Consider the following 27,077-nt stretch of genomic DNA (forward strand, 5'->3'; position numbering starts at 1 on the left):
TAAATAAAAGTCTGAGCAGAAATGATGACACCTGAACCACCTTGAATTTTGGCTCACCATACTTGGAAGCTAAAGCAAGCTTCATAATACTATTAATTGTTTGCAAATCGCCAAAATATCAAAGGAATATTTTAATGAATGGTTAAAACAGGAAAAAAGACGAAGGGGGGGGGGGGGGATAATGAAAATGCAAGGAGTTTCCTATGAATCAAACCAGAACCTATGGATGAAGAGTCTAAATTAAAACCTAAATTGTCTAAGGCTGCAAAGAATGTGAAGTCTCTTTCTCTGGAGATATTCAAAACTTGCCGGGATGTGATCCTGTGCACCTGATCTAGGTGAACCTGCTTGAGCAGGGATTTGGACTTGATTGTCTCCAGAGGTTACTTCCAACCCCAACCATTCTGTGATTCTTGAAGTTGCCTGTGTTGAATGAAAAACATTACTATATTTTCCATTTGCAAATGCAGCTCAGCTATTAGACACCAAAACCATGTAAAAAGATTTCATCTTCCAGCCTAGGCAGTTGGTTAAGTTATTCTTGTTTCCCTGACAACCTGTCAGCATTCATGACCCAGTGAAATTCTCAACTGAGTTGCTGATCAGGCAGTTAATAATTTAGAAGTTTCTTTCTTCTGTGGGCTTGTCTTTGCCATTAATAATAGAGACAATAGCAAACAGTTCTTCATCTAGTCTATAAATGGAACAAGTGTGAGGTAACACCGGTCACTAAATTAGACAAATCTTTTCAGATGTCTTTGCCTAGAACCATAGTAAAAAACAAAGGACAAGAACTCTGCTCTCATCAAGAATATGCCATGAACATACCTAGAATTAACATTAGCAGCTTCATCCTTTTAAAATGCTGTTTTATCTCAAACTAGGATGCAAAAATACTCAGAATAGAGGTATCAGTTTATTGCCATTGTTACTGGGCTTTGTCCAACACAGAAATGTCACTTCACTAACAATAACCTTATTTCAAGGAGCACAACACTTCACTTTTTAATTTTTTTTTTTGGTGTGCAACCTCTCCATTGAGCAGAACAGATGAAACAATATATGAGGGTAGAGATAGCACTCTTAAAGAAAACCTTGAGCACAGAAGTCACTGTGTGTCCAACTCTTCCTACTCATTTTCCTTGTTCTCCTGAGATACACTAGGTTCTTCTCTTTTTTTAACCACGTTCAGCAAAGATGAGACATTTGCCACAGTGTTGCTTATTCCTGCACATCCAACCCCAAATACCAGTGCAGCTGTGTGTGGGAGTCAAGGCTATAAAATAGTTGAAATAATGATGTCTTTGGCTCATGAAAAAAAAAAAAAATTACCCAATAGGACAAATGTGTTTCACTGCAATATGAATAAGTGGCAATTTCCTGGGTGCTTTGAGTCTTGCAGTTTCTTCATAATTGAGTCCTTCATTAGCATTTTTTAAGCATCTCTACTGGTTTTCACTGAAAGAAAATTATGCTTCAGCCTTCCTTTATTTCCAACATTAATATAAGTCAATATTCATTCCCCCACCACTCTCCCTTCAAGATTTCTTTTATGAAAAATGGACATCCTCTGAAAGCCTGGATTCTACAAAACATACTTTCACAATTTCAAGGAAGTGAAACCTGAAATTTCAAAGTGTCTATATTTTGGTACTATCAGGAAATTAAAATAGTCTAGCAGCACAAAGACCAGAAAATTAAATTCTCTAAGAATAGTACAGTGCTATTTAACTCCTCTGGCTAAAGAGAGTTTAAAGAGAAGTAAGGCTTAAAGTGCATGAGTGCACATATTTTAATAATATTTCCTTACTTCCCTCCAATGCAGGACCACAGCACACTCAGAAAGAATGACTGCATTAAAAGTTCTTCTTCCATGTTAACTAGAACCAATGGGCTCTTTTCTGACATTATGTGCCTTAAATTCTTTCAACATACCTCAAATATTTCTTGTGATTTTTCAAAAGGCCTAACCATACATAGACACGTTTTGCCAAGCTTATACATTGCAATTAGAATAGGCGTTGCAACTATGACCATTAAAATAACTGAATAAAAAACCCAAATCAAATGTGTATTTTGGACTGAGCGGTTTTAGTTTCGTTTAACTGCAATAACACTTTCTTTCGGAGCAGGAATTATGTGGAGTCATTTGAGAGCCTAAAAACATGTATCTAGTGCTTTCAAGTACCCTGAGTGCTCTCCAGCTGCTAGTCCTGAGGCGTTTCCCATTAATCACACTGCCTAGCTGCCCAGCCTCTGTTCATGTCTTAGGTTATATGTTGTGTATTCCTCTGATGCCCCTGCTTAGGCACCTGGGTTGCTCCTTTTCAGTTTAGCTTGCCTGTATAAAAATAAGACAGGCAGGAAAGTCTGCTGCTCCATAAAGCCAAAAAGAGGTCTCAAGCGTCACTGATCAGCCTAAGAAAGGTGCAGAGGCGGCCAAAATTGGCTTCAGCAATTTGGTACATTAGGAAAGTAGGGGATTTGTTCAGGAAGGTATTACACTGTGCTAGTGATGAATGGGAATCAGCCTGCATCACTGAACCAGAATACACAGACCAAGTAGAAACGAAGTGTTGAAGCACCTCAGGTGGTGTGGTACCATTAGGAGAGCAGTTAATAAGAAAAATTGTGATATGGAGAAACATCAGGAAAAATTAAGCTGAAAAAATTGTAAGAAATGAGGTCTGGCTGCAGTCTATCAGAAGCTGACTTTAAGCCTAAGGAAATGCACTTTATCTCCCAGGCAGGTGGCTCCAACTGAGCTCTAGAAGAAAAACTCTTAAGTGAGATAGAGTATTTTAAGAGCATATGAAAAGACAGAATAACCCCAGGAATAGCTTTAAGTTTTCTGTATTGACAGTGAACTATGAGATGCAGTTTAATGAATCAGGATGGAACCATGAAAACCTACTATTCTTTTAATATTCAATGTAGTAATAAAACTAGATTAATTAAAGCAGAAGTAGCAAACCATGGAATAAAAATAGGACAGGGCAGCAATTTTTGGAAGGATTTTTTTCTAAGTTCTTTATTCAAAGGAATGTATGGTACTGCTGATTTAATATTGAAGTAAAAAAAAAAAAAGGAAAAAGAAACCAAAATAACTGAAGTTTAAACAAAAATTTAAAAAGCCCTTGTAAAAGTTTTTTGTTTGGTTGGGTTTTTTTAAAAGAAAAATTATGTGTTTGACTGCTTTTATAGATCTTTTTCCAGGTTTATTTACTCTGAACCTGATCCAGCATACACTGAAGCAACAGGGAATTTCATAAGACAAATACAGTCCATGAAAAGGTGTTATGACAAGATGTTTCATCCTCTATCACAAAATCCACATATTTCAATACAGCATTTTAAAGATAAACATGAACGCAAAATCTCTAATTCTACCCAGACTTTTGAAACAGTGGCAGTGCTATTTCTGGATGCTTTAAAAACGTATTTTCACATCTAATATGAAAAAATCAAGTTCATTATATGCAAAAGTAGAAAGAAACAAAAAAATCCAGTCCAAGAATTTCTAAGAAACAGTGTATTACCCATATTTTTTAACTATTTAATTATTGTAACCATGCATGTGGGCCAATTACTTACAGAATCTCTGTGCCATATTATCTTTTCTGAGCAATAAAAGTTATGGCAGTTCACTATTTTATTTTTCTGCTATGATTTTCTGGTTGGATGCTGGCTTCCCTCGGGCTAATCTTTCAGATTTCACAAGACGACCCTGATCTTGCCACTACCCCAAGCACCCAGCTGCAATCCCTGCCAGGCTGGGTCTTATACATTTTAAAGAGTTGTTTAATCTTAAAAACATTACAGGCTCTAAATGGACACTTCTGTATCCAGCCTTAACTCATTCAGTAAAGCTTTGCTTCACAGAATCTGTCCATAACACTGTAAACATTGGGGGGGAAAAAAAATCAAACCCAAAAATGAACAGCTGAAGTTATCCTGCTGCTAATACAATCCATTCTCCTATAAAACTCTATGTGTTTCAGTCTTGTACCAGCTTTTAGGAAATGTGCTTGAGCTCCTACCTTAAGTAAATTTTTAATTCCTGCAGAAATTGTTTCATTGTTTGTCATTGTGCTTTAACTAGAAAAATCTGATACACTACTCAGAGATTAACCTGTTGTAAAGCATATTGCCCCATATTTCCCTAATCTTTCTAATGGCCTGTATTTCAAAATCTACTATCCATAGATAGCACAGTGGCTGAGTCAATCTCACTTTTTTGCCCCTGTGGACGTTTGTGGAGTAGAAATTATGAAGCAAACCAATGCTAAGGAAGCAAAAGCAAAAAGTACAAGTAGGTTTTTTTGGCTCCTAATCATTATTCCTGCTCATGCATGTACAGATAACTTGGTCCTAAAACACATCCAGCCCCTACTCCATCAAATCTCCCTGGCACCTGGCATCCTAGCAGGCTACCTTATTTCTATGGCAGTCACATACACAGTGGAAGGGCTGGTGCACCTGAAAATGAGTGACCCACTAAAATATACCTAGTGTCATGATAGCATGTTTCTAGTTAACGTGTTTCTATACTCTCTCAAAAACAAAACAACAGCTAAAAAGAAAAAAAAAAAGAAAAAAAAGGGGAAATATTGGGACACAAGACTTCAGGGGTATCCACTTCTTTCTTCTGTTCCTTTTAAACCTCAAAACGACTATCCTAATTTTTATCTGTTAAGTGGATTTTTGTTTCATTAGCAGGTTGGGGTTTCTTGGCTGTTTTTTTTTTTGTTTGGTTGGTTTGATTTTTGTTCGGTTTTAGGGGGTTTTGGTGGTTTTTGGGGGGGTTTGTTTGGTTTTGGTTTTTTTGGGGGGAAGGTGGGTGGTTTTTGTTATTGTTGTTGTTTGGGTGGGTTTTTTGTGGTTTTTTTTTTGGTTGGTTTTTTTTGGTTTGGTTTGTTTTGGTTTTGTTTTTTTTTTTTTTTCCTTTTTGGTGTTGACGGGAGGGTGGCTGTTGGGGTAGGAAGGCAGAGGAATTACCACCACATTTTCTGCTGTTATGTCCTAACCTGTTAGCAATGTTTTCCTCAGTTCATTTATACTTGATTCCACCAAACTTTGTTTGTTTAGTGTAAAAGGAAGAAGTTCAAAAAGGGGAGCCCTAGGATATAACAAACTAATTCCCTAAGAATGTGTAAAAAAACTCAGAGCTTGCTGGACTCAGAGTCACACTATAGCTTGTGTGCTTTGCACAACCTCCAGGGATGGTCAATGGCTTCTTCTTGACAACAGGCACAGAGATCCTTTATATTTGCAGAAAAAAAATTTCAAAGCTTTAAAATGAAATAGCATTTACTGCAGGCATGGTTCACCGTAACCATTCTTCTGGCTAATCATTCATAAATGCTAGATGAAGAATTATTAAAAACAAGAAAAAAAATCTCTGCTATTTAATTCTATAATTTTACACCAGCAGCACTTCTTTTATGATCTCTGCAAGTCATTTTAGGAGGTGTTTTTCCAAAGAATACAACAAAAAATAAAACCAAATCTCCCTGTTCTTACAGAAAAATATAGCTAAAAGGCCTGCTTTAGACTGTTACTTGTGCTTTCAGGTTTTTGAAAAAGCATTGAATGCTTTTAGTGAACATCATGAAGCCAATATTTTGTTTATATCATTTGAATTTAACCCTAAACCTCTCCAAGAAAAAGAAGGAAATTATATTTACCTCATAAGCCTCACACTACTTGAATAGAAATGCATTTGGAAGGTGTTAGCCAAGGAAGTGATTATAAAAAATGAAAAGACTAAATAAATATAGGTTTAACACTAAATCACTTCACTGGTTATTTATTATCAAAACCTATTTGAATTGAAATCTTATTGTATCTCCAAAAATTAAACAGCAATTGCAGCCTTCCAGACAGTGTTCAATACAGTAGGGAATTCTAAGGTATCTCTATTTTCAGCTACAAATACTAGTAACACATTTTGAAATGTGTGGTAAATTGCTGTTAATCAAGGTAAATCAAGACTTGCATAAGATCCCTTTCAGAAATAAGTAAATAATTCAGTTTTATTTTCTGTCTACATTTTGAGGACATAATTGTTTCAAGACAGAGCATTGCAACTTTTCATAAGGAGATTAATTAAATCCATTCCTTTTTCTGTTTTTAGGGAATAATTTAAAATAATGTTAAATAGCAGGCAAAGGAAAAAGCAGTTCAAGTCAAGGAACATGGATACAAGATGAATGAGACGTTACTAATAATGGTGCTGTCACAGTTAACAATTTTACTGCTTACTAGAGGCATGGCCAGTTAGGCTAGAATTACTTAGCAGCACAGTCTCTGCAACTCAGTGGTATTTTTATTTGCCACTCAGCTGTTGGAGGAAAATGCAAGTCTTTTAATGAACTATGAAATCAACCAGTAAAACGCTTCAGCTTATGAGACAGGCTGCCTAGCATCAAGGTGATATATCACACATGCAGGGTGCTGCTCAGTCTACTATGGTACAGTGAACTCAGACTGCAAACTACAGTATCCGCCAGCAGGCACTTACCAATAAAAGCTTTCCAAGGCAAATGAGGGTGTCTGAGGACAGCTTTAAAATATTTTATTGCTCTTAACTTCGCAGAAAGCACAGCAGGGGTTGGAGAAAGGGAAGGGGTTTGCATTTCTCTTCTTTAGTGACTCCACACAAAATTTGGTTCCCAACATAAATCAGATCCTGCTTCTAACTACCAGCCATTTCTGTGTAAGGAAGTTCTGGCTGGGCTCTTTCTTGCAGAAGCTTCTATATTACTTAAAAAATACAAAGAATATTCTTATTACTTGAAAATAAAGAGAGCATTCCTGAACACATCCTTAATGCTTTGATCAGACATTTCTGTCATAGTCTCAGATAACTCGATGTTTACAATATACAAGAATTATGGGTTAAAAATACCATAATTGTTTTTTGAATAAGTACAGTCAGGTTAATTGTACATTAATATAGCCAGCATAAAATTATCCACCAATATCAGAGTGCAAGGAAGACAGTGAAAAGACTGGATCATCTAGCCTTTTCCTTATACGTTAATTCTATCAGATAAAATACAAAGCGAGCAAAAGAAGTTTAAACTCTCTCTACAAACTCATAAACCATGTAAAACTATTCAGGGAAGTCATACATTCCTGGGATAGCCATAATAATGATAGGAATCATAACAGGTTGTGAGGCAAAGGCAGAGGACAAATGATACAATAAACAGTATAAAATTGACAAATTTCAGAAATAGCCTTCTTGAAAGGAAACATCACTTTATGCACCTTACACATTTAAAGATAAGCATGCTTAGGAGTAGATAAGCATATGAAAACTTAAAAGTTTCTATCAACAGGTACTTCAGGAGGGTTTCAGCTTCCTGGTGAAGCTGGAATGCTTTTCCTAAGCCAAAGAAAGGGTAACCAACATTCTGGAGGGCATGTTTGGGTCAATTAATGAAGAGAATGGAAAAAACACCAACCAGATTCCTGCCTTTTTATCAAAGGCTGTTGATGATGCCTCGATTGACTACCCAACAGGTAAGGACACTGTCAAATCATGCAACATTGCCACACAAAATTTAGTGTAGCATTGCTCTGCATTTTTCTCTGCTGACCAACCAGCTTAATCTTTCTCCATATCTCAGTTTTCCTTCTTTAAAAGAAGGGAAACAGGACACAAAAGAATCCCTAATCCAAGAGAAACATTCATGAGCCTTGCACATGTTAGATTTGCTTGGTTGGGGGCTGGACTGGGTGGAAAAGTGTGAGCAGAGGTGTAAAATAACAGAAACTTCAAAGAGGTGTCTTTCAGTTTTAAATAGAGATATTTTGAGGATTAACACCACTAAAATAAAACTAAGTATTGGACCTATGTAAGAAATATGCATCTATACATAATAGACAAATAGTTCATGATAGATGGATAAGTAGAGTCAATGTATCTATAAGCCAGCCTTTAATTTAAATTAATTTCTGATGTAGCATCAGAAGTTACTCCACACTTACAGTTTTGGTTTCGATTTTCTCTGCTTTACAGACTCCTTCCTGAAGTTTCTCTACAGATGTGATGAGAGATTGTTTGCTTGAAAAGGTCAAAACCAAAAGTGCTTGAGTGGACTCAAGTCACCTGTTGCTTAACTTACAAAAGCAAGAAGGAAATTCATGCAGGGGAGAGGAAATTACAGGAAATACAAAATATTCTCCAAAAGTCACACACTGAGAAAAGAAATACTCCAAGTAGTCAGAGCAGTTGGATTTTGCAGTGTTTGGATAATATAGAAAGTGTCTAAGGTCCATTCGGGCAAGCCCCAAGATCCCAGTAAAAAATCTCTCTACTAGAACTGTTAATGTTCAATCCCACCCTGGACATCCACTTCCTTTTAAATATCTTGCTGTGCATGCTAACAAAGAAAGACCACCAAAATAGGTGGAGGATCTTTTCCTAATAGGAGAGAAGCTTTCCTAAAGCTAAGCAAACATTTTTATAGAGAAAATACATATCGTCAGGACATGTTAGCTATTGCAATGTAAATATATGGATTCATTACTTGGTTTGAGTAACAACTAAATTCTTTGCAAAGCGCACAATAGAATTCTTTGATGCCCCACTGCAATTAATTATTGCAACAGTGGAAAAAAATCTCAAAGCTCCAGTCCTCCTTGTCGAATTGTTACCGTTTTTGTACAATGAAACAAGATTCTTAGGTGCTTGATTAAAAAAGAACAACTTTAAATGTGGTATAGAATCTCATTCGGTGGCTAACATTTATTTTGAGCATTAGAACAAAGGGATCAAAGAGATGAAGTGTACTTGTGCTTTGAAATGTGGCCATAAAAGTGGTATCATTATGGTCTATGCTTATTGTATCTCAATGACCAAATGTGCTTGATTTACATATATTTTTTTTTTTTGTCTAACTTCCAAAGTAAACTCAACAAGGGAGGCTATTATGTAAATGTGCACTACACTCAGCAGTGGCATAATGGCATTAGAACAGTCACACTGGAAGATGGGCATGTAAAAGAAAATGTTAATTTGGGGAAATAATCACAAGAAACATGCTCTCAAGCTAATATGACCTTTTGTACAGACTGGCAGAATATTTTGCAATAACAGTATATTTTTGTTTTCAGTGTTTTGAGAAAGACAAGAAAACTGAAGACCATATTCTTGCTTGTATGTATGAGAGACCTCATATTGCCCCAAAACATTTCATCAACTACAATGGCTGCAGCTGCCTTAAAAAATTCACAGCACTGGCATCTGTTATGAACAAGACAGGCAGAGAGACAGGCATCAGAACTGAGACTGATAAACACCCAGAAAGAATGGAAATCTGACTTCTTGGAGAAAAAACAGTGCCTGGAAACTTGAGGAAGAGTAAGAAAATTGCTCAGAATGCAGTGTGAGGTGAAAGAACACAGATAATTATTGCTAGGTTTTGTTTGGTATTATTCTTGTAATGTTTCATGTCAGTTTGTTTCTAACAATGTTAATGATAGGATTCATATAGCGATGTGAGATTTTATGACCCAGAGAACTGCAAATTTTGCAGTTTGCTTGGACAAACAAAAAGCAACATATGAACACGAAAGAATTTATAGCAAATTAAATAGTTTATTTAGTTACTTTATGACGGAAACCCATAGCAGCACAGAAGCTATAAAAATGATCATGTCAAGGGGTGAATAGCTCTCATGGCATCAGTTGTATGTATGTATGTTCTTAGAAGGAATACCACTAGTCTCTCCTTTTTACAGATTGCCTGTTTTTACTTTATGCCTAAGTGGTTATATCAGTGCTGCAAAAAGCCCACAAGATTCAGAGCTTATCAGGCAGTGTCTACCTAGGAATAAACCATCTCACCTGCTACCTGAAAGTCATCCACATGCTGAGGGACCTTGGCTGACCACCAGATTGGTGCAAACTGTTCCATTGCAAACTATCTGCAATGTCAGACTGTACATTGTGTCAATTTTCTCTCTGAACTTTACAAAGACCAATCCCAGAGTGTGCAAGCAGTCATGTATGGATGCTGAGGAAACCCATCATGCTGTATAGAAAATGAATTGTGCAAATGCTGAAGACCTCTGTACTCCATGCAAAGGCAGTAATTGCATTGTCTTGCATTCTTAAGCTCCCTTTAAAAATAGTTCATGGCTAGATAGAGTCCAAAACTGGAGACCAACATGCTGCTGACACAAGCTGAAGACTCTCAGCTCTCCACTGGTTAATCATTGCTATCTGTCTCCTGATGCAACATCAAATTACCTGGAGAATCAACAGTGCTGTGCTCTGATTTCGTTTAGCGGCAAAACACACACATTACCATTCCTCATGTTTTGTGATGGGACTGTTTCAGCCACATTCTAAAAAGCTAAAAATTACTATCTGAATTCAAAACTTTCCACATTTGAGACATATATCAGATGAACAGACCCGTTATTCAGTCACTAAAATATGTACTTAAAAGGAGGCTGTTTCAGGTGGTAAACAGGGGAGATTACACAGAATTATCATTTAATATACAAAGAGTAATATGCCTTAATTTGATACACTTCTGTTCCACCTAGGACAGGGGTGCACTGTTCAATAGTCTTTTGATAGCAACTCCACAGATACTCTAAATAGAAACTCTGCTGACCCTTGGATCTGAGTCATCCTAGTCATCCCCTGCAAGACAAGGTTTACTAATTTGGGCTGGAAAGCACATAGGACTGGCTCTAATGCTGGCATCACAAAAATGCTGCATTGACCAGTGTGCTCAGGTGAGTACCACCTCGAGGTACTTGAGTGCACTGCTGACAAAAGCAAAAGCAGAGGTCTTGTCATTCCACTTCCCTTAGACCACAAGAAAGAACAGCACCTGGCTTCTTCTGGGTTACATTGGGACTGCTGCATCTGAGCACAAGAAAGGAAGAGTGAAGAAAAGGGCCCAAGAACTGTATACATTTCCAGTCACACTGAGCACATTTCTCTCTGAGAACAGGGATCTGTTTTCTGAGAATGGAAAGTTTTTTAATCTATTCCTTCACTGTTTGTAGGCGAAAAAAAAAAGGGGGGGCCCACAAACATATGGATTTTGTTTCCTTCTACAGCTGTCAGAAGACTCCAAACAAAACTCCTGTCATTTTCTCTTTATTACCAACATTAGAGCTCTCACTGTAGCTGCATGTCTGTAGGACTTTTCTGGAAGCTCAGAATAAAATGGATGCATTTCAAAGCTAACTACAGTCTATTTATAATCCAACTGAACGCACCTTCTCATCTGCAGTGGGTTTGTGAATTTATATTCAGTATGAAACTGCAGGGGCTGTCAACCCTTTCCAACAGATATCCTTAGTGTTATTCCTCTGTTCTTTCACAACAATTGTGCTTCTTGCAAAAAAGAAAACCCTAAGTAATAACAAAAGTTTCAACACTATATGTCCAACTCATCACACTCAAGCACACTTTCTACTGTGGAAGTTTCCACAATTAATCAGATATTTGGAACAGAAACTTAAGGCAAAGATTCTTTATTTGTTTCAGTATGATGCTGCTTTGTAATGATGGTATAAAATTATGCATATGTTCATAGTTACTTTGAGACCACCAAAGGCTAGACAGAAATTTACTTTCTACCAAAAATCCTGTTAACAGAACCTGCATTAAATATATATAAAAGATATTTTTAGACCCCTTATGATGTTGAAACTTATGATTCATTAATATTTTAACTTTCCAGCCTGTAATATTTTATGCTCCCCTTTTCATTTAGTACCTGAGTAACCAATTGAGTCATTTGGGTGAATATACAGGTATCCATACATGTTTATGTTTCATTGATTCAACATTCAAGAGCATATAATTTATTGTAAAAGAAAGCTGTTATTGGAAGATATCAAAAGCAATTTTATATTTTGTCTTTCAGACAAGTTTGATTCCTCCTTATCTTACACATTCCAGGAAACAAAACCTTTACAAAAACAAATAAAATTAAAAAAAAACCCAAGCACTCTCCTCCCTTTGATTTTCAACAAAGCCCAAGATTAAGACAGAAAGCAAAACACTCCAGTACCCTACAAAACCTTAGAGATTTCCTTTCACTTGATCAGGATGGGATTTCATGTCTCTCACCTTTATGAAAATAAGAATATTATTAAACAAAACACTAGATATAGAAAATATTGTCACATGTGAAGAATTTTTCTATGTTCTTAAGGTTAACTCCAAGTGGAAAAAAATTACTTTTAAGTAAAACCTTTTAATTCAGCAGTAGATATATTTTTGCATCTTATTGCATGTTTTGTTTCATTAGTTTCCAAAGATCATTCCTCTCACTTGATAGTTTTCTCACCTGAACAATTCACAAGACAGTTTGCAACTCAAACCTGGGCCAAGATTCTCAGATATGTTCAGCTTCATTTCAACACACTGAAATTATTAATTTCAATAATATTAACGTGATTATCACACTGGGTTCTGATCCCTTTTAAAAATCAGACCTGACAGCACAAGTGAAATCCTTGGCAACACCGGTCAACTTCTATAAAAGAGCTCATCACATATCAGCTGCTCTAGGGAACTCCTCTCTCCTAGATATAATTGAACAAAGACTTTGGAGGCAGCAAGTAATTATTAATCTATACAGGGAAAGCAAGGTGTGAACAAACTGTAAGTACTGGTAATGAAAAGTCAAATCCTGATACTACTGTAATCTTTATAAATTTCTATTTACTTCAGCAGGGTTGAGATTCTGTCATACTACTATAAATATATTCGGACACTGCTGTCTTCTCATTTCTAACATGTACAGAGATGGTAAAAAACGAGTTGCACTTATGCCCCTCCCCAGCCCCACCACTGCAAAGTCTTATAAAACAGCATTGTGTCAAGGCCAAAGGCATTCAGAAAAAAAAAAAACAAACAAACCAGAATGTTTACATCTGCATGCATATAAACATCTGCAAACCGCATCATGAAACACATTATTTTCAAGGTAAGGTTCAAGCAGAGGTATCTGCTGTTTGAAGATGCCAGTTTGAACTCCTTCCATTATCTGCAACATGTTAAAAAGGCCTGAACAACATTCCCATTCTATTCAGTGGCTTCTCTCCAAACAGAAATAATGTTCTTAAACAAAATACCATAATAGCTTTACAAAGTGTTTTCAAGGAGTCACAAACACTGGTCAGGATGTGAAGGATCCAAATGAGGCACATTAAAAATGCATGCAGTTGTCCTTTCAGCTAATGGCTTGCTAGAGCTCAGATGTACTAGCTGGCTTTCAAAAGCTGTTGCACACACTGTGTTCAGAGGACATTTATGTTCACACCTCAGTTAGGCCTTTTTTGTGGGTCTGTCCTTAATGCCTTGTAGAAACTGTCTGTTCTGCTATTTTCCCCCAGTTTATACTTTTTGATTTCTCAAGGAGTGTATTATTGAATATCTTGACATTTGGAGAGGACAAGTGCCAGCATCAATTCTTTTGTTATTTCCTATGAAGTCTTTGGTTTTTAAGCACATTGAATTACACTTCAATTTTTACCCAAACATGGATAAGAGAAAAAAAAACAAACCAGGAAGCTTATACCTTCTAAATAAGTGTGAAGGAAATGTAGATGTAGTAGTATTTCCCTAATGAATTCCACTACCATCAGGAAGAGGTTGTTGTTTTGGTTTTCAGGCTTTCAAATTTTGCGCCTAGAAGCTTTTTTAAGCACTTCAAATGCAATTTCTACATGATGGAGATTTTTCAATCTAGTTAACTGTTAATGGCTCAGACTACCAGCTAGCCATTTCTGTGAACAGTCCAGCCTCAGGTTACTTCAGCATTGTTTTTCCACTTCTCTGAAGCTTTCCTTCAATTGCTACTTTAAAAGGAAAGATCAAAATAAGACCACTCATCTTCACCTCCCTCCTTTGGTTTATGCCCAATAAAGCCTCTGAGGTGCCAAGTCCTGCACTAACTCTGATGACTGGAGAATTTAGTTTAACATATCTAAATAAATGCTCAAACGCCACATCCTCTTTCTTGAGGGAACAAAGCAAGACTTTCCTGGTAATGCAGAATCAGATGATAGACAAAGATAATTTTTTATCAGATAATTGAAAAAAAACTCATCTTATGTGGAGCCTCATTACTAAGTATCTGCAGTTTTGATGGTGTGGCTGTTAAACCTATTTAAATGTAGCAGGTGTGAAAACACAAACATTATTTACATCTCACAAACTGAAATGCTTTCAAGTCTTAAAACTGACTAAACTCTCAAACCCAGCAGTAAAACACAAACAAGAAACCCATCCTACTATGCAGATTTTAAGATGTGGTGTAAATATATAGCCATAAATAAAATCCATTTTTCCCTGTAAACAAAAAATATTAAAAGCCATTCTGCTAAGCATTTTTTTTTATTAACAGTTTGTAGAGATCACTTCTGAAAACAAAATTTTCTCTACTTCATTGTGCTCAGAACACACACTGTGACTAAAGCTATAAAAATCAAAAGAAACTTGTTCACAGAAATATTTTAAATTATTTCAAACTTGTAAAGCAGTCAGGTGCCATGCCATATAAATTAACACAGAAATAAGACACTCTCAGTTTTACCTAAAGGGTCAAGAGAACTTCCCACATGGCTGACAACATGCTGCACTTTTCATGCACTTAATTTCATTTAAAATATTTCACGCTTGAAATACTTTAAATAAGTATTTTACTTCTCAGAAAATTCTCCATCAAAATATACATTCATTAATATTCATTATAACAAAGTGCTCTTTATGCATCTGAATTCTGTACACTGACTACTGGATACAACACAAGTAGGACCTTCCTCTCACCAAATCACACTACTCAGCAGGTATTACAATGACAGTCTTGGGGGGGGGGGGGTTGGGTTTGTTTGGTTGTTTTGGGGGGGTGTTGGTTTCTTTTTGGAGGGGGGGTTTGTTTGTTTTGGTAACTTAATTAGGCTTCTTGTCCATTTACAATCAAAGCTGCTGCTTTGCAGTGGAAATGTATGAAGGTAATGCCAGCAAGGTATGAAAGGTAGCTCCCAGGGCACGATGAAGAAATAACTTGTTTCTGCAGGAAATGTGTTTGTTACCCCTTGTCTGTCAGATGCCCTGGCTGAAAATTCTCCAAGAGTTTTGATGCCCAAGCAGAAGCACTGGAAGCTGTGCCATGTTAATGCACTTTACCATTACCTCCTTTCTTAGTTTCTGTGTGTTATCTGTTAAACACTTCACAGACAAGATGGAAGATAATCACAGTCTTTTGCCTACTAATATAAGTCGCAACAAATGGTCAATCTAGAGAGATTCAGCTCACTAGGCTGAACTTACTCCTTCTGACCATCCCCCCAAAAACACCTTTAGCACAACTTTTCCTGGTATTTGAGTAATAAGGTTACGTTCTTCTAGGTTCTATTTTATTTATAAGCAGGATGACAGTCATATGCATCCTGTAATGCTCAGTTTCACTGCATGTGATGCTTTCCTACATTGCTTCAAAGGAAATAGCACAATTGGTATCCCCAACAAGTGCAAACTCTAGTAGCACTGTCCACTGCAGGATGAAATTATGAGCTTTGACAGCCAAGTGCAGTTTGACATTCCCCATAAACCATTACTTGATTCTAAGCAGTCTCTCCACACTCATCATGCCCTCCTTTCAAGGCTCTCCTTTGAGAGAGCAGAATTAGTTTCTAGAATCATATGCATATTTTTATGGCTGGGATATCTATTCCAAGCAGACTCAGTCTAACTTCACCTTTCTCTTGTCATTCTGATTTGAGGTTCTGTTGCCAGTTGGAATTGATTTGCTATGAAAAATTGCTATGAAAAGATGTACACACCCTAGGATCACCATGATTCTATTAATATGTCTACTGCTGACATTAAAGAGGTCAACTCATAAGCAGAAAAATGAATCTAAGAGAATGACATTTGTACCAAATAAAAAACCCACATAAATGATACACGGATACCAGTGAATCACATACCAACTTCAAAGCTTCCGGTAAAGTGGGTTTATATAGAATCATTAAGGTTGGAAAAGAACTCCAAGACCATTGAGTCCAAGCTTTGAGTCAATATCCCCAGGTCAACCAAAAAAAGTGCTAAGTGCCACATCCAGTTGTTTTTTTAACGCATTCGAGGATGGTGACTTCACCACTTTGCTGGGCAGCCTGTTCCAATGCTTGACAACCGTTTCAGTGAAGAAATTCTACACAATGTTGAACCCAAATTTTCCCTGGCACACCTCGAGACCATTTCTTCTTGTCCTGTTTAGTTGTCTGGGAGAAGAGACTGGTCCCCCCGGTTACAACCCCCTTTCAGGCAGTTGCAGAGAGCAAGGAGGTCACGCCTGAGCTTCCTTTTCTCCAGCCTAAACCACTCCAGCTCCCTCAGCTGCTCCTCATAAAACTTACTCTCTCAACTCTTCACTAGCTCTGTGGCTCTTCTCTGACTCACTCCAGCACCTCAAAGTCTTTCTTGTACTAAGGGGCACAGAACGAGGCACAATACTCAAGTTGCAGCCTCGCTGGTGCCAAGTCCTGGAGGAAAATCACTTCTCTAGTCCAGATGGCTACACAATTTTTAATAAAGGCCAGGATGCCATATTCAACATTTCATGAAAATTATTTTCCTGAAGCTAGTACACTGGGTTAGGAGTTCTGCTATATATTTTTTACTGTTAACAAATGCATGCTTTTTCATACACTTGCCTAGGACAGAGAAGTCTCTGTACTGAGAGTTTCAAAAACAAGAAGTAGTTTTCCAGTGATCTGACTGTTTAAGAACACTTCAGCACAGTAATGAATATGCAGTTATAGCTCATGCAGACATGCCAACTCTTATGCAGCCAAGCAGATGCTGCCAATGGTGCAAACACAGCAATGAAAAGGGCTGCTTGGGCTGGCAATAAAACTTTGCAAGAGGCATCTCCCTTTAACTAGGCTGACAAAAGACTTTTTTCTGAGGAAAAATATTCCTCAGATGATGAGAGGAGTAGTAAAAGAGCCATTACGAAGAATTCTAGCTGGCTTTTCAGTTTCTACATACCAATCTCTTCACTCTTCTCAGTATTAAGTCTTACTCAGCATTATGTCTCACGCACAAAAGGCAAACTATCTGAAAAACAGCAACAAAAGGGACATAATATACTGCTGAGGCAAAACAACTTCAAGATATGCATAAAGCACTTTCCCACACTTTTATTTTTGTTCTTTCCAAAAACTAATTTGACAGTGTAGCAGGTAAATGAATTTTTCTTCATGAATCAAGCACACAAGAGACTTGGAAAACAAAACAAAACATGCAAATCCATTGAATTTCCATATTAGTTCCCTGGATTACAGGAGAAGCTGGTTTTGTGTTAACACTTGATTTTACAGGTAAATGTCACCTAATACTCATAATACCTAATACCTAATACTCATACTGATGAAAACAACTAAAGTGTTGAGTACTGCTTTGCATGTGTATGCACTAGGAACAACCCAGCCTTTAATAAGGGTAAAAATTAATTTCCCTACCTAGAACAAGTCATCTGAAGGAGCTACTCCTGTATAGACTCATGGTAACATAGAAGCTGACAAGTGAATGAATATTTCAAGGTTCAGGAGAGCCAGGTAGTCTGTTGTTGGTGTTTAACAAAGGCACAACAATTCTTTGCTAGGTAAATGTAGACAGTCTGCTGTTATTTTCCATCCATCCTGGTTATAAATATTCAAAGAATTATTGGCACAGAGGAACCTACCCAAAAAACTCCTGGCTAACTTGAACAGGTGATGGCATGCAAACTGCTCATTGGGAAGGTTCATCCCAGCACCTCATCTCCTGATCTCTGCACACACATAAACACAAATACTTGAGGATTCTAGCTGTTACAGGCAAGAGCAGCACCTGAAAATGTGTAAATGTTTTCATGAAATACATGTTCTCCTTCCAAAGACCGAGAAATTATTTTGAATACAGACACAATCAGAACATCTATCCAAAGAAACCAACCTGAGTGGCTATAAGCAAGCCTGGTACAGCACAGAAGTTTTGCACTTGCAGAGAGAGAATGGGCTGAGAATATCTTGAAATTGGGACATACTTATTTGAAAAAAGGTCCTTGAGAGTATGTCTTACATGATCACAGCCAGTGCTGGTCCAAGAAAAGACAATCTGCCCATAGTCAATTTCATAAGGACTGAATTAAAAAAAAAAAAAAGGATAACAATAGTTAGTAGTATCTGTAGCAGTGACAAATTGCATCTAGTGCCAAAGAGCAATGAAGGGAAGGCATTTCATTCCTGCAGCTGACTTTCTTTCCTGCAGCTGACTTTCCTGCATAATCACAATTTGAATTGGTATTTTCATAATTTTTCTAAAAATTGGAGTGTAACCATCTCACAGAAGGTTTTAATTGTGGGTAGCAGAAGATACTTATAGCTATCAAATGTATCAAAATACAATTTAGAGAAAAAGGATACTATGTCAAGGCAAATCAACAAATGTTTATCTCTTCTGTGACTCAGCTAAGGAAATTTGCTGAGATGCAATTGCAATTTCACCATGCATTTAAATTAAAATACAGCTAATGAATAGCAATTGACATTATTCTACAGAAATCACAGAAGCGAAAATGTAAAAAAATTGCGTCAGTTATAAAATTAAAGTACCCTTCTAACAACATAAGAATGAGACAACGCTCATATCTCTTTCAATTACAATATTCTGTCTCTAATATGTTAAGCAACCCTGTAAACAGTACCTTCATTTGGAAGAATGAAGTTACTTTCTGTCTTTTTACTTTCCCCCTTACAGTCAAAGAATTTTCTTGGATGCCTGCAAGAGAAGAAAGCTCTTTGCATTCAAGCTGTATCCTGTACCTGATAGATTCCAATTTCAAAGGCAAGGCAAAAAGAAGATGCTCTTCTAACAAAACTGCTTGGGTTTGCTTCTTCATTAAGTATTTAAGCCAGGCCACTCTTGCGTAAGATATCATGAGGAAGTAGCTTATGATTTTTTTATTTTTTCCTTCCTAATCTAAAGCATTTATACTAGGAAACTTCAAGTTTTCACTCTGCCAGTATAATGTTACATTTCACCTTCCAAATGTTAGCCTATAGGCATCCTTGCTGGTATGGCTCCTCTTCCTCAGCATCAAAAATCAATTAGGGAGAGAGAGAATTGGGTACTGTAAAGTAGGTATTTCGAGCTTTCCTTTGGTAAAGATATTTGTCACATCACAAACAGGAATGAGCTGGCAGATGCTAAAGCCCTGTTGGCTTTTCAGCATAATCAGAGTTGTCACATCCTATAGCTGCCCTTGTGTTGAGATAGTAGCACATTCAATTATGGTGTTACCTCTTGGACATCCAAAAAGGAGTATTTGTTGCTAGCTTATTTATCAGTTTTGGCTTGAAAAATATTACTGAGATTCCTTTCTTATCATAAAGACTGTTTTAATCTCTCAGTAATTAGTGGTTACACAGCTACATTCCCATCCTTCTTGGGGGAAAAGAAAAGAGATGAAAAATTGTATAGAGAATATAGATCTTCATTACAGCTGCAAACTGCTCAGATAAGAAGAGAATTTTAAAAGAAGAATTATCTTTGCTGTATATCCAAACATATTTCGGAATACCTTAAAATGGATGTTCAAACCAGGAAAAGATTGGAGGCCTTCCTCTAGGATATCATAGTTCTTGAGGGAAAATATGCTGTACTTCTGGCCTGCCCAAGTAATCTTCCTGGGACAGCCCTACCTCTGAAAAGTATTCTTATTCTCCACAGCCTTTGCAAAGGCAGATGCTATAGCAAAAAAGAGCTGACTGATGTGGGATTTTTCTTTTAATTTAAAAAGGGATGTTGAATGGAAGTTCAGTGATTTCTAGACGCACACCTCACTTTGACACAATAGTTCCAACAGATAAAGACTTTATCATTTTTATCTATCCTAATAAACTTTCAGCGTGCATCCATACACTCCTACGCAGCTGTACTGACACTGTTCTAAACTGAAGTATATGGACATTCATCTCATTTTCTAAACCACCAAACTGTATTCTATAACCTGGTTTTCAAGGGTTGAGTCAAAAATAACCAACTTTCACTGCACCTAAAGAAAGGGCTTAGGTGGGGGAGCAGAATAAACTTTAGGATCAAAAAATATTTTAAAAAAGCAAAGAAAGCTCCAGTTTTCACTGAAATGAACCAAAGAGGCAAAACATAGTCAATGTAAACATTAAGGGGGAAAAAAAAATACAGCCTTTGCCAGACAATAAAAAGAACAATATGGCAAGATTGCCATGTAATTTCTGAAAGCAATCATTTCCTGTTAGCCTTTATCAACATCTCCTGTAGCAGAATCTTGACCTCAGTTCAATAAAAAGGCTACAGTAGTAACAATGAGTTAAATATATTTCCACTTCATTTTTCTGTTCCTTTATTCTTCCCTGTACCTATATAGAAATAACAGACACAAGATGACTATCCTTCCTTTCCACGCAAGCTGTGATAAAGGACTTTTTACACAGTCTAGGCTCCTTGCAGATCAAGAGAACTCAGACAGCAACACTGCTGTTTCTGCTAGGACAGGGATTCCTGTGGAACCCGACAGATGTCTTCCTGCTCTGGCTAGAGGAGTTTGCAGAAATATAGTCTGCCTGAAACGCTCATCAGGATACAATTCACCAAACATTTTCAGGATCAATGAACAGTGGTGGGATTTTTCTCCCACTTCATAGTTTTCATTTTGGGGGCAAAACCAGTTTTGTGTGCTCCTAATGGATGAACACATCCTTTTTTTCTGCATGCACATATATAATAAAATTACAAGCATAAAGAACTCCTCCCAAATATGGCAAAAAATATTTTCTCAAATTACCCCACAGGCAGCTTTCTGTTATTTGAGGGATTCTATTATGAAATACCATTCAAAACACTTTTTTCTTTTTAAAATTTTCATAATATCCTTAATATTTCTAATAATTTTTATGCCATGACTAATAGCGGCCAGCCCTAACACAGCTTGCAGATCCACAAAAATGATAAATGTAACAGGGGTGTGGGGGGGAAACAGAGTGAAGTCTGTATTTAGAGTATCTTTGGAGCATCCCCTCCAAACAGGTGCCTATCCCCTGAATCACCAAACAACTACAAACTCTAGGACAGCCTGACCACCTGCAAGGAATTGCTGTCTACAGATAATCTCTCAACTAATTTAGTCTCAACCTAAGTGTATCACAACTTTTCCATTCTCTTTCCAGTATATTTAAGAAGTGTGAATATATCACTTAAAATTAGGGATGATGAAAGCACTACTAGAGTTCAAGTTCAAGGTAGAACTAGCTGTGCTTCACTGGTCCCTAAGGTATTTTCTGTGCTATAAATTTAACACTTGCACGACTCTAGGGGTTTTGGTGACACATATAAGCTGGCTGTATTTAAGCAGTACTTAACAGCAATGCCAATAAATCAAAAGTTAAATTTCAGCAGAGCTGAATGCAGAAGCATCCACATCTCCAGACATGTGTCTTAACTATTAATTATGTTCATTGAAAACTTAATTCCCCCAGACTGAAGTAGAGTCAAATGAACACAGGAAACAATAATGCTATCTGACATGCATGACCTTTCTGATTAAAGCAGCTTGTCCTTCTTGAAGAAGGGAGCCACAACAGCTCATTAACAGCTTTGCACTCTATTTTTCAAAATACTGTATCAACCAATTCATATCCTTTATTTCTGGTGGCATTTGGAAATGTGTCAATTTCCTCTTGAATTTAATGAGAGACAAGGAATATTCAGTTGTTGGTCAATAAAGATGGATGCTGCTATATGATACACCCATCTCTTTCTACAGAATATTTTAGGCCTTTTCTACTTCCATTGCCTTGCCACCTCCCATTCGTGAAAAACAAATGAATTTATTATTAAAAGATCTGGGTAACAGATAAAGAGGTATTTTTAAATTTCATTTTTTACGTTGAACACAATTGCCAATGTGATTTATAGAAATGTATTGCATTTTAAAAATAACCAATCATGTTACTGTGATAGATGCTATCAGAAACCCCAGGACAGAATCAGAAGCCTAAGACAGATGATAAACGATGCTTCTTTCACTAATTTGGCTTTCATAGCTCGCATTCAAAAACACACCGTTGATCACAGACCAGGAATCTCAAACACAAAACATTAACCATGGTTGTAAAAAACTAATTTTGAAACTCTAACTTTTCAGAACATAGATTTTTAAAGTACATAACAATTAAATTTTTTATCAATGTACTGTACAAAAAACCCACACCATCTTTCAGAACATCAGTGTGTATCTTCTAATAGCACTATATTCATTTCAACAACTGACTAACCTTTCCACTACAATTACCCTGATACCAAAGAGCTAAAATTTTAAGAACATTGGGGCAGAGATTGAATTCACATCAGTCATAGGAATTTCTACAGCCTTATTGCAGTCAGCATCCTGGGCTGCATCAAGAGCAGCAGATGGAGGGAGCGATTCTGCCCATCCACTCTGCTCTCATGAGACTCCACCCAGAGTGCTGTGTCCAGCTCTGGGGTCCTCAGCACAGGAAGGATATGGACCTGTTGGAGATTTCAGAAGGGGGCCACCAAGTCTATCAGAGGGATGGAGCACCTCTCCTGTGAGGAAAGAGTTGGGGCTGTTGTGTCTGGAAAAGAAAAAGGCTATGGGGTGACTTAATTCCTTCCAGTACTGAAGGGAGGATACAATAAAGATGGAGAGTATTTACAAGAGCATTCAGTGACAGGACAAGGAGGAATGGGTTCAAACTTAGTGTAGGTTTAGATTAGGTGTTAGGAAGAAATTCTTTACTGTAAGACTGGTAAAATACTGGAACAGGTTGCCCAGACCAGCTGTAGGTTTCTCCTCCCTGAGTGTTTAAGGCCAGATTGGACGGAGCTCCAAGCAACCTGATCTAGTGAAAGGTGCTCCTGCCCATAGCACAGGGGTAGTACTGGATGATCTCCAAGGTCCCCTCCAACCCAAGCCACTCTATGATTTAGAGATGTTGTGAAACCTCAGTATTTTTTCTGTGGTAAAATCTAACAAAAAGTTGCATTTGAAGCATACAAAAATTAAATATTGTTTTCCAGCACAAGAAAAACTATGTACATGCAAACTCACATTAAAATTAGATATGCTGTCATGGATATTAGTTTTCCCTCTTGTACAAAGTTTAGTTGCCTGATTACATCCAGGGTTAATATGGAACAGCTACATATTGAAAATGTAGTGATCTATTTGACACTGATAAAATAAGAGCTATGGAAACGCTGTAAGCAAAAAGCTATTGCTCGGTATTTGTGTGTGTTATTTGGGATATAAAACTGACAGCTTTTCCCTTGCAAAGTCCTTGGTTAATATCCACAGTTATTTGAGTATATTCTGCGATAAAAATCACATTAAAATGGTTATTTAAAATACACAAAAACTGCATGTGTGTATTTTTGCAGTTTCCTCCTCATTTGCTCAAACTAAATCCAGCTTTCACTAGAAAAAAAAAAATTGCTTTTCCACAGTAAAGGCTATTTCAGCTTTCTATCTCCCACCTCACTGACTAGAGGAACATTTAAGCACAAATCCAAAGAGTCACTGAAGAGGAAAGGCTTTTTCCCTTAGCTTTCATACACTAAAAATGGTAGAACTGTTATTGTTGCTAAAAGTCCACAATAAAACACTACCAGAGCCACATTCAGGCAAGAAAGAGGACTGGAAAAAGTCAGGACAAGGAAGAAAATATTACAGAAGTTTATGAGCAACAAAGAAGTTTGGAATGGAACACTAGTTCACACAAATTTACTTTAAATTAGTAAACCTAGAGGCTGTTTTAATTGCTGTAGCCCTTTACTAAGCTTGCACAAATACTTTTAGGAAGAATTAGAAATCATGCAGTTGCTTTGTTTCCTTTAACTTCTAGGATATAGAATGTATTGTACAGATCACAATGAGGCATTGGCCCTGACCCAAAGGCTGAAAAGTGACAAATAATGCAGTATTATTGCTGCTGAGGATTTAACACTGCATGTTGAAACAGTACTTCAGGTTCTTTAACGCAAATGTTGATTAATTTCCAAGAGTAACACACTTGTACCCAATATTCTGGGAAGAATAAGTGACTTGATAATCAATTTAGATTAGTATTTCCAGCATACAAACACCTGCTTGAGAAGCATGTGGCCATGATATCAAGAGGCCAGCAAAAATATTACTGAATGTTTCTCAGAATGAAATAGGCTCAGAAAATGCTTATGGAGATTCAGCACTTTTATGGAGATTCAGATCAACTTGGAAAGATCTTAAAAAAAAGTTCTGCTGATCAAACAAGAAAAACAACCACTAAATCCCAACAACAAAAACCACCAAGTTTGGTATGCATTGATAGGACTGCTGTCTAATACTGCAAGTACTTCGGGGCACAGATTTTTAATTCTACCCATGCTGAACCTTGAATGCCTGTCCTTGTGGTGCCCATTATGAAAGTTTATGTTCCTCAAAACAAACTTGGGAGCAGCTTTGACTCTTCATCAGTAAGGAACATAACTGGCTTCAATCTCAGAAACACATCAATTTAACAAGTCTATTTTGTAGGTTATTGTAGTTGACTACACTTAAGATGCTCACCATAGGTTTTGGGTTGGTTTGTTGTTTCATGTTTGGGGTTTTTTTGAGATCAGACAGAGAAACAGGTAATATCTGGTAACAATTCATTTAATCAAATTACAATCAAATACAATTAAAATAACATACAAATAAAAATACAATAATCAAGTACATCAAATTGCATTCCAATTAAATTATTTTCATTGTCTAATCTTTTAATAAACCAGCTATTGCAGACAAATCTCCACATTGTAGACATCTAGAATTAGTTGAGATTAATCCTATTATGAGGGAGGCCTCGGGGCAGAGACTTGGGTGCCCTCTATATGTGATCTAGAAATTTTACTGTCAGATCTGATTCAATTGATGATGTCATAATGGTAGGTCATTTTACTGGTGAAGTCTCCTTTGAATATCATGTTAAAACAAAGATCATTAATTTCTATGCAGGCAATCTCATTTCAGTTTTGGGCATGCTTTCCTTTTGCCGAGTAAAAATGACATTTCATGTTGACTTAAAGCAGGACAATCTCACCTCCTAGGGAGCCTCTCCATAAAACAGAAAGGGGGGAAAAAAGATGACAATTTCCCAGTCTCTGTCCCCTTGGAGCTAATATCTGCTTGGCGTTTCAGTAATCATGCCTTACACAATTGGGCTGAAAGAAAGAAAATATAATGTTTTAGATATTCTTTTATTGTTACATAAAACTTTTTGTTTTCCTTTTGACATATATATTTCCCCGTGGACCTTGACTTTCTAGAGCTTCAGAAAGCAGATCACAGTGGGTCAGGGTTAATACTTCACTGCCAAGGCCACTGCTAACTTCTTACCTCCCGGAGAGTATCAAGTGGGGAGTTGCTGCTAGGGAGAGAGAGAATATACTGTCAACTGAATTCTTACTTTTTAAATTTATTTTTAATATATTATACCAGAAGAGCAATACTTTAGTAAAATCAATGGATTTTGTTGTGTGGAGGTTTTTTTTCAATGTTACATCATTGACATTTCAGAGTTTTCTTTCAAGGACCTCTGAATTTATCTACATGTCTTTTCCTAAGGGGAAAGAATCAGACTCCTTTTTACTATTAACTTTTCTTTTTCAGCTTATTTCCTACCCTGCCCCCTGCTTTTCCAGCAGCAGCTCTGGAATTTTTATGACTATTTTACTAAAGTATCAAAGAAATCCTTTGGGAACAATCTGTCATGAGTTTCTCCTTTAAAGTCCTGTGGGTCAAGTGCCAATACCTCAGCCTCCAACAAAGGAAGAAGCCTTTGAGGAGGGAGATGACCAAATGAGCTCTTAAGCATCAATGTGCTACTTAATTTTTCCTTTTCCTTTATTGTTTTTTTTCCTTTTCTTTCCCTTTCCCATGAATTAACTTCTCTATTCCAAATTCTGAAGAGGAAAGGCTACCCTCTTGCATTAATCACTTTTTCAGAGTCACTGTGAAGTCTGTGCCAGATTTTACATGCTAGTGCTTTCTACTCAGAAAATCTTAAGTGAAGCTGTACTAGAAAGGAACCCTATGTCTTGCAAGGTCACAGTGATGTGCCTCAACATTTTTTGATGGAAAAAATTCAAAAGCTATCTGTGTGTTTGCTAAACGCAAGGCATGTGCTGGGTACAAAAGCACAGCAAAGCTTCTTGTGTATAAGTCTTCCAATTTGCACATTCCCTATCCAGCTTGAAGAACTAGAGAGGATATTTAGAAGTCTTGACCCACATTTTGTGCTCTTACATACCACAGTACTTTCTTTCAGTCTCAATTCTGTACTCTTTTTTTATCAGGCTTGTTTGCAGAGGGCACAAAGCTGATAATCTAGAGACAGATCCAGACTGTGTTCTACAAACTAAGGGCTCCCTTTGTGTCATTTTGGCCTCCTGTGTGCTGTCCATCTGCTCAACTGCAAATTTTGCAAAAGCTCAAAATTCTCCTGTCGAGTCAAAGGGCTGGCAAACAGTCCTCTGTTGATGAGAGACAATACCCTCTTTTTCTGTCAGTAAGAGGATTGCAGGCAACAAATATGAGAAATTAAAATGATGTCAGGGATGTTGAGGAAACTTCAATGGTTTTTTCCACAGTTCTTTCAAACTGTTTTATCTGATATTGTTGGTGGACACAATGGACCATAACTTTCTCCCAATTGCAACTGAAAATTCCCATATAGCCAGGCAACAGGTCGAGTACAGTGTGATAGCAGTAAAGGACAAAGGGATATTTGTGTTTTTAAGTAGGAAGCAGGGCAAAAATTTATGAGGGATCTCATTCAGGCATTCTTTTGCAAGCACCTCTCCAAGTAGAAACAGCAAGAGAATCACAGAATTAATTGTTTGTTAAATAGAAATAGCCCAGGCAAATGCAAACAGTATGGCTCAAATTTATTCTAGCTCTGCAAAACCTTAATCATACAAACACCAATGCTCCCGTTTTTCATCTTGACTGCCTGTTTCT

The 27,077-nt window shown here is 37.0% G+C and overlaps 1 protein-coding gene and 1 long non-coding RNA gene across 3 annotated transcripts in view; both read right to left on the reverse strand.

The window, feature by feature from the left end:
• The window catches only part of NKAIN2 (sodium/potassium transporting ATPase interacting 2), a 514,810-nt gene that overhangs the window by 407,065 nt on the left and 80,668 nt on the right, over positions 1-27,077 (reverse strand). The gene's annotated exons all lie outside the window — the stretch shown is intronic.
• Positions 24,716-27,077, reverse strand: part of LOC148224385 (uncharacterized) — an 82,756-nt gene continuing 80,394 nt past the window's right edge. Inside the window, exon 2 of the long non-coding RNA XR_015802503.1 lies at positions 24,716-25,279. This is a non-coding gene — a long non-coding RNA (uncharacterized LOC148224385). The remainder of the gene's footprint in view (positions 25,280-27,077) is intronic.

Source organism: Sturnus vulgaris, chromosome 3 (assembly GCF_052056855.1).
Source record: "Sturnus vulgaris isolate bStuVul1 chromosome 3, bStuVul1.hap1, whole genome shotgun sequence".
NCBI lineage: Eukaryota > Metazoa > Chordata > Aves > Passeriformes > Sturnidae > Sturnus > Sturnus vulgaris.